At 43.8% G+C, this 9,124-nt stretch overlaps 1 pseudogene; it reads left to right on the forward strand.

The window, feature by feature from the left end:
- Positions 1-1,255: 1,255 nt before the first annotated feature.
- Positions 1,256-4,042, forward strand: LOC119361506 (annotated as a pseudogene).
- The last annotated feature ends 5,082 nt before the right edge of the window (positions 4,043-9,124 follow it).

Here is a 9,124-nt window from a genome sequence, read left to right on the forward strand (position 1 = left end):
CTAGGGCACAGTAGCACGTGGAAAAAAATTGGACCCGTTTGGCGGATGCGAAGCGGAGACGTGCGACCAAGGGTCCCCTCCGGCCATACCGAAACCACCCCCTTCCACAGCAAGTACCTGAGCGGTTTGACGGATTGCACCCAACTTTTGCCAGCGTGTGTGGGGCCCCACCCGGGCACCCCACGGCCAAAATGAACGAAATCCGACAACGAACGCACGTTGCGTCACGTCTGGACAGTATTTTCTGGGTTTTCGGCCCAGAAAATCGTAGAAAATCCCTACGGACTCGAAACGGGACAAATTTTTGTGTGCGTGCCCTGCTAGGGCACAGTAGCACGTGGAAAAAAATTGGACCCATTTGGCTAAGTTAAAAAAAGAGCCTATTTGGTTAAGTTAATAAAATTGGGCACGTTTGGCTAAGTTAAAAAAATTGTTTAAGGTAAAAAAATTTGATACAGTTAAAAAAATGTGTCTATTTTATTTAGTTAAAAAAATGAGGCCCTGCACACAAAAAAAATGCCGACCGTCTCGCTAACCGATGCGCATGCGTGCATGGGGCCGTCCCACTAACAACGACGCCGCAATCAGCGCTCGGGCGACGTCGTTAGCCGACGTGCATGCAAATTTTCCTTCTACGTCAGCCCGTCTCGCCGCCGCCGCGATCTGCACGTGCTGCCAGCGTACGACGCCCGTCGCCCCACACTCCAAAATGGCACCAGTGCGGCCGCGCCGGCCTGCCCTGACCTGACCTGTCGCCCTCTATACGCTGCCGGTGCCTCTCCCACCGTCGCCCCACCGTACAAACGTCGTCGGTGCGCCCGCGCCGGCTTGCGTCCCCTGACCCGTCGCCCTCTATAAGCCGTCGGTGCCTCTCCCACCGTCGCCGTCGTGTAAGTTTTTTTCCAGATTTTTATACGACGAGGCTCATAGCAGTATGATGGTATGTGACAGAAATCTATTTGATGCAGTATGAATATCGACGGTGTGATTCCATGTTCTGTTCAAAAGTGGGTTAGCCTAGTTGACAAACTGTCACCCAGTCAGAAATTCAGGTTTTATGAAACGGATATGCATGGCATGTTTAGAATACCATCGATAAAGATGCGTGATTTTTTGCTTCACCTTTTACTCCAAGGTTACAATCTGAGTAGCAAAAAATTCATGGTTGAAGAGAGTTCTGGAAGTACTGCTGGATGTAAAGGTCTTATTTCACTAAGGCCTGATGATGTGTACTCCATATTTGGTTCGAAAAACAATGGAGTGGATGTTTTTGGGTTTCTTAGTACTGAAGGAGAAAAAGCAACCAAAAAATACATGTTAGTTTTGTTAGCAAGAAAAATGGTAAGATCATGATTGATGATCTCATAGAAAAGATTGTGAAGAATAAGAGCACTGATGATGACTTTATTCGGATGACATTTCTAGTTCTCTTAGGAACTATAATTGCTCCAGTGTCTCATGAATACGTTCCGAAAAAATACTATGCCTTAGTGCAAAATATTAAGTTCATAAAGAAGTTCAACTGGAATGCATTCACTTCACGATTCTGTTTATCGGAGATTGGTAAGCTTCTGCAGGACGGCCATGTTACGCAGTGGCCCCAGGGGAACCTCGCCCTTTTGCAAGTACGTTGTATTTATTAATTTCAACACTTTTGTTATAAAATGTCACGGAAGAACATGTAATTTAATTAGTTTATGTGTTTTGCAGTACCTATACTGGGAAAAGGTGCAACCAATCACCGGTCCAAAATATGATCCGTTGGCATTGTTGAGCCCGCTGATGAGGAACTGGACGGAAGATATGGCTGTGAGAAGAGACAAATACGACTATGAATATGGTCGTGGTGTTGGGATGGTAATCCTAGTAATCATGTTTTTTTTACATTTATGAAATAAAGTAAAGTGTGCGTATGGTTTTGTATGTATAATTCTCTTGTTGCACTTGTAGATTGATGACAACATTACAGAGGAGTATAGGCTGAAAAAAATTGCGGAAGAAGAAGCTCAAAAAACCAAGAAAGCTAGTAGCAAAAAATCTAACGTTACTGGAACGAGGAAAGAGGGCAGTACCTCGGAGGCTTCGAGCCAGAAGCCTACTATGGACCGGATTTTGAGTGAGATGAATGAGCTTCGGAAGGAAATGCTTCGTTTGTCAGAGTTATGCGCACAGGTAACACTTGAGCACGTCACTTTAATGTCCATCACTGAATTAAAAAACTAAGATGAAATGTTTTCTTGCAGAGGATGATTGAGAAACTGAACAAAACCGGCGTCTCCTACAAACCCAGTAACCTGGAAGAGGACGAAGAGAATCTGTACGGAGGCAGTGATGAGTCTTCAAACGATGGTGGACGTCCGAAAAAAGAGTTTGTATATCAAAAAGATGATTCAGACCGGTTCCGCACACCTTCCAAAATGAATTTGCAAAAGGATGATGACGGCGTTGATGTAACTTCTCGTGGAAACACACCTTTTTACTGCACACCTGAGTACTGGGATAGTTTCAAGGGTGATATGGATGATCCTATCCAAGTACCAGAAGTACCAGATGAAAAAGCTGCCACATCTTTAGAGACGGACGAAATCGCATCGCATGCGTCGCTTGGTTCTCAAGGAGTACAAGAGGAAGTGGAGGAGGTTACTGGCAGGCGCAAGCGCAAAGGATCACAACATGTCAAGTCTCCTTATGTGGTCCCTAAACCGAACAAACATGCAAAACGTTCTGCCAAAGGAAGTAAGTTTTTTGTGTTTCTAATTGTTATTGCGTAATAATTATTGATGTATTTGCGTTTATAATTATTTGAGTTGTGCGTTACAGAATTGTTCCAAAATGATGGTGTTAACAAATCTGGTGATGAGTATAATGTGGTGAAAGCGTACATCCAGTACGTGCGCGCGCATGAGCATTCACAAAAACATGCCAAAACAGAAATTTTCAATGATGGCATGGAAGAAGGTCTCACTGTGCGGAGAGCTTGTCAGATTATTAACCATGAGTGGCTAAGTGGCGATGTAAGTTAATTTCATATATTGTTTTACAATTGATTCGAAAATACCATTGTTAAATCTAACACAATATTTATAGGTAATTAATGCATACTCATCATTTTTGGTCGACAAAGTTAATGATGATCGTTTCATGTTGACAACTTGGAGGATACATTGGTTGCTTCACATTAGATCCGGAAAGAAGACCGCCGGTAACGATTATGAAGCAGAGTCGCATAGTAATGGACCCGTGAACAGATGTGAGGACGAGTATTTCAAAAAATCAAAGGTAAGTTTGATTGTTAACATGGTACATACATACGATAGTATGTGATGATTGTGTTTTATGGTCCTTGTGATGCAGACTTACATTCCTCTAAACAAGCAAAATAATCACTGAATTATTGTCGTCATGCATAGCGGGAAGAGAGAGTTTCAGGTTTTTGACTCGTTGATGACCGAAAAACTTGACAGTGTTACTAGAGAACTCGTTGAGGACCTGGTAGGTTTAACTTTCAAATGTGCATTTGGTAACATTCGTTTTCTTTAGTACACTGAATGACATTCTTTCCACCATGTTTATTATATCTTTAGAGAAAACAACTAGCAGAAGATATCCAAGAAGCAAATGCAACCGGAATTGTGAATTATCCGGATGTTTCCAATTGGCCTATTAAAACGTATGACATGCCAAAACAACATGATGGGTGAGTTCTTACTCTGACAGAATGTCGGTCTTGTATGTACAGTATATATTTAATCTTCGTAAATTGTATGCACTAGGAATTCGTGTGGAATATTTCTCCTTTGATGCTTTCAATATTGGGATGGTGACAAATGGACAGGCTTATTTTCACAGGTACGCAAGTCATGTTTGGACTACGATGTACAATGAACGCTGTGCTAACACCATTTTTTCAGAGCTCAATTGATGATTCGAGAGAGTTAATGATTGCGCAACTTATCTTTTCGGAAAGAAACAAGCTTGATGAAGTGAAAAACAAAGTTATTCGGATATCAAAGAAGAAGAAATAGATGCGGCACGGAGGAGTTTTGCATGTGATTGGGTGGTACTCGAGGACTATATTTTCCAAACGCTTTGCGCACTTGCTTATAAATTTTATGTAATAGACTCTGCTTCCGAATAGTTATATGTAATAGACTCGGCACTTTTCCAAATGTTTTTTATGTTCACATGATATTTTGTTTCATAAATATTATATAATCCGTCTTTTTTTTTGTTTACATGATTTTTTTGTTGCCGAATAGTTATATGTAATCATGTAATCGTGTCGTCATTAAGTTTTTGTACACTAAACTATGGCAGCACACTGAGCACACTGCGTGTTACTTTGTTAGCAAAAACTTGATTTACAGCACACTGGGTGTTAGTCTAGTTTAGAAAAGCGTAAAAAATATTTTACATAAAAAAATTGCCTGCCCGTCCACAGCGTGTCTTAGTAAGCCCGTCGTTATCAAGCCCACCGGGCGATTACGACAGGCGTTTCGGAGCACGCCGTGGAAACCAGGCCCAACAGGGCAGCATCGACGGGGTAGTAATCAGAGGAGTTCAATGTGCCGACGGGAGCTGAGTATATAAGCTGGTCGTCGTCCCCTTCGGCCGGCGAGGTGGGACTAAACTTGCGTCGGCCGCGGGGCGACGTGGACACAACCACACGCGACGTGGGCCGGCCCAAAAAGGCAATGGACGGCGCGGTCTTCTCGACGGCTCGACGCGCCGTGGGCCGGCCCAGTTACCCCCGCTGAGACGCCGCGCCAGGGAAACTAACTAGTTTAGTCCCACCTCGCCGGCCGAAGGCGACGACGACCAGTTTATATACTCAGCTCCCGTCGGCACATTGAACTTCTCTGATTACTACCCCGTCGATGTGTCGCGTCGATGCTGCCCTATTGGGCCTGGTTTCCACGACGTGCTCCAAAACGCCTGTTGTAGTCGCCTGTTGGGCTTGATAACGACGGGCTTACTAAGACACGCTGTGGAGACGGGCGGACATTTTTTTCATTTTTTTTCAACAACAATTCGCAAAGTACTTCTCTTATTTTAATATATTTGACAGCCGACGGGACTGTAGTAAATACATGCAGAATTCATAATATAAACAATAAATAGTGAATATTTATATCAACAACAATGATGTCTCAACATAACAATTGTCACCACAGTAATTTTATTGTAGTGGACAGAAAATAACAAGTCTCAAATGACAACGGTCTTCTGTAGGCAATAATCTTGTTTCACACATATAAAATACTCAACACGAACATAAATTTAACAAATGTTTTTCATATAAATGGAAGAGGTAAAACACTTGCATCGTCTTCACTTGAGTCTTCAAACCCAGCTACTGCATAGAATAAATAAAAAATTATAAGAATCAATGTACGGTAGATGAATCAACGAAACTAACATAAACAAAGCAAAAAGACGTACAGTTACGTACAAATGGAAGTAGTAAAACAGATGCACCGTCCTCACCTTCTGTCTTCAAGCCCAGTTGCTGCATACAAAAAAAATATGAGAATCAATGCACTGTTAATGAAACAACAAAACTGACATAAGCAAATAATAGACATACTCTTCATTTTTGCTGCATGTGCTCCTGTTATGACCTGAGCCGCTGCATATGCTACATTTTCGTCCAGATTTCTCGTCAAATGCTTTAGGCCTCTCATTTTTTGTCACATCTGGGCTACCCTTACCGTGACCTCTACTGTTCTGCTTAGGTGCACCCTTGGTGGAAACCTTTACTGGATCACGAACCAGAATATGATCTCGGTTAGGCTCAAATGGATTATTGTTCACGAAGCTTCGCTGAATATCATCTTCATTTCCCTGAATGTCCTTATTCACTATAATATCATCCAGAGCTGCCATCAACTTGTCAAATAAGAAAGGATTACTGCATGCGACATGACATGCTTCTGAAGATTTGATGGTCAACTCACTATATCTAGCTTTGTCCTCACCACTCGACCAACCCCACGCAAACAAATCGCTGGTGCGCTTCACGGACAGTCCAGCTCGTACTTTTTTTGAGAATCTTCGCAGGACACAACACTTGGGTATCACAGGTAAGTTCAGTGCATTCAAAACATGAATAATATGCTTGCAAGGAAGCCCTTTGCAAGTCATACTTCGACAACTGCACTTTATAGTTTCTGCCGAGTTACCTGGCGTATAGTCCACATTAAATCTGTGATCCCTGTTATTCTTCCACGCAACCACAAATCTCTGACTATCGGTCCCTGTCAGTCTATCAATTACCTCAAGCTCCTGTACCTTCTTCATATCTTGTTGCAACATATAAAAGTTTGCCTGCGTGAATGCTTTCGCAGCATACGACTCAATGGCCTGACACTCAGTCACTATTACTGGAAGAGTCTGTGAGGCCGTGTAGTCATCATAAGCTTCATTCTCACGGAGGCAAACAATACAATTCTCGTAGTGTACAATCATGTCAACGATCGTGATACCATAGTCAAGATGAAGGTGCAGGCTGGAGTTCAGACTCTCACTCCTCTGATTACTGCGCATACCAAGGAAAAACCCACCAGACAAATATGATGCAGCCCAAAGCGTCCTCTTCCTGTACATCCTATGGAGCCATGTTTTCGTTTTCTCCGTCTGCCATTTGCGCACAAACGCGTCCCATCTCTCCTCAAAAACCTTATGTGTAGTGGCATAGTACAATAATGCCCTAAACTCCTTCAATGACTTGTGGTTGAGGTATTTCTGCATATTCTTTTCAATATGCCATGAACATAGACGATGCCACACGTCAGAAAGCACCTTCCTAATAGCCCTTATCATCGCTGCATCTCCATCTGTAATTACAGATTTGGGCCTCTTCTGACAGTTAGCTTTCAAGAACGTGTTAAGCAACCAAACATATGTAGCCTCAGTCTCGTCTGAAACAATGGCGCAGGCGAATACCGTAGTGCAACAGTGGTTGTTCAGACCCACAAAAGGGATGAACGGCATTCCATACCTGTTCATCTTGTATGTGCTATCGAACACAACAACATCACCATAGTCTAGATAATCCCGGCGTGACTGCGAATCACACCAAAAGAGGTTTTGGAGCCTGCCTTCAGCGTCAACCATGTGCTCAAAGAAGAAGTCTGGTTCTCTGTCCTTTCTGGTCAACATGATTCCTACGGCAGTATCAGCATCACCTTGTGCAAGCAATTTCATCTTCTCCCTATAGCACATGTTATACAGCTTTGTCCTCTGAAATGGTGACTTTGCATACGACCCATACCTGCTAACGATGTTGTCAAAAATGATATGTTTTCTTATCCCAGCTCCAGCCATAGCTAAGATCTCAGCTCTCTCAAATGCTTTGATCTGATTATGAGATCGGAGGAAAGGGACTTCGTCCGGTCGTGCAAGAGTGTGGCTGTGATCATCGGAGAAACTGCTGACATACCAAAGATTGAGCTTTTTATCAAGCTTAACTGTCAAATGGGCTTCGCATAAGAATCGACTCTCCGGTCTAAGCCTGCGGGTCCGGCCTTCCATGGTACAGAACTTGGCCTGTCGTTTTCCTGCGGCGGAACAGAGATACCTCCTCAAGCGCGGAGTCCTTGCGCGATCCTTTGAAAATTTTATCGAGTCCTTCCTGATGCTGAACCCACGTTCTCTCGCGTGCTTGTTGTAGAACGTGTACACCTCGTCTAATGACCTGAATGTCTTTACCATCACTGCCCAATGCCTATCAAGTGACTCTTGCTGATATTCATCATAGCACATGTCAAGGTCAAACTGATCATCATCGCTGTGCTCATCATTCCCGCTAGGACCATCAACACCTCCCTGCAAAATATGACATATAACCTTGCATGTCAATATGTTCTTGTATTGTTACTAACCATAAATAATGTAAAGAACTTAATTGGCTACCGCTCACACTACGAGATGCATCGACCTCGCTCTCGGCATTGTCATCATCTATATTATTACGCTCATTGTCACCATTAGCATTTATCTGTGCACATGTAAAGTAACATAAGTGGTCATACAATTTTAATGTCAATCATTTCTCTACAATTTTTTCAACATACCTGGCTCACACTATCTGCATAAAATTGTTCATCTATATCATATTTCTCATCGTCAGCATTGCCATGTAGCTGTACAAATTTAAAAGGACATGTTAGTGTCAAATAACTAGTTTGTATTCAATATGTTTTGGTCAACATTGAAGGCACTTACATTACCACTGTACGATTCATCCTGACTCATATAGTTGTCTCCGAGAGGTTGGTTCGCATTCAATGACGAGGATCCATTATCGCTACCGGAATCATCACTGGCGTATCCGGTTACTTGCTCCATCTATGCACATACAAATAAGGTGTGAGATCAATGCCAACATTCCACAAAACATCATCGCGAATACAGTAAATTCGTCAACAGTGACATGACTATGTGGCATGCATACAAATTTGAACATACAAAATCATTATGAGGTCATTAAGAGGTCACTACTCTCCTCTCTTATTTACCTAAGTAGGGAATCATTTTGCATTAAAAAATGCACAAAAATGCAATGGACAAATCAAAAAAAGAACAAAAAGAGCCATCCTAACCTACTGTGCGCGGTCGAGGGGTCCTCGCCTGGGGTCGACGCCGATGCGTTGCTGCCACCCACGTCGTGGAGGGCGCGTAACAGGACAGAACGTTCACGGGAGCGCTGGGCGTTTCACCGGCGACACGGCGTGTGGGTGACTATGGACGCCGTCGGTGCTCGCGACTAGACGGGCACGTCGGGGTCGACGTCGTGACGGCGGTGGACCACGGCGGCGTTGATGCCGCTAGGGTTTCCTAGGCGGGGATGGGGTGTCGGTTTCACGGCGCGTGGGTGACTACGGACGCCGCCCGGCGTCGTGACGGTGGTGGACCACGGCGGCGTTGATGCCGCTAGGGTTTCGTACGCGGAGATGGGGTGTCGGGGTGGGGCGTACTTTTTTTCCTTTGCCGATCGCACTACCGAACCGCACGCGTACGACGCGGGAGTACGGGGCGCGACGTACACGGGCGGCCGGCCCTACGACGGACGGCGGGTACACTAATACATAATTTAGTATGGACAATACTAACCCTTATACGT

This window comes from Triticum dicoccoides, chromosome 1A (assembly GCF_002162155.2).
Source record: "Triticum dicoccoides isolate Atlit2015 ecotype Zavitan chromosome 1A, WEW_v2.0, whole genome shotgun sequence".
NCBI lineage: Eukaryota > Viridiplantae > Streptophyta > Magnoliopsida > Poales > Poaceae > Triticum > Triticum dicoccoides.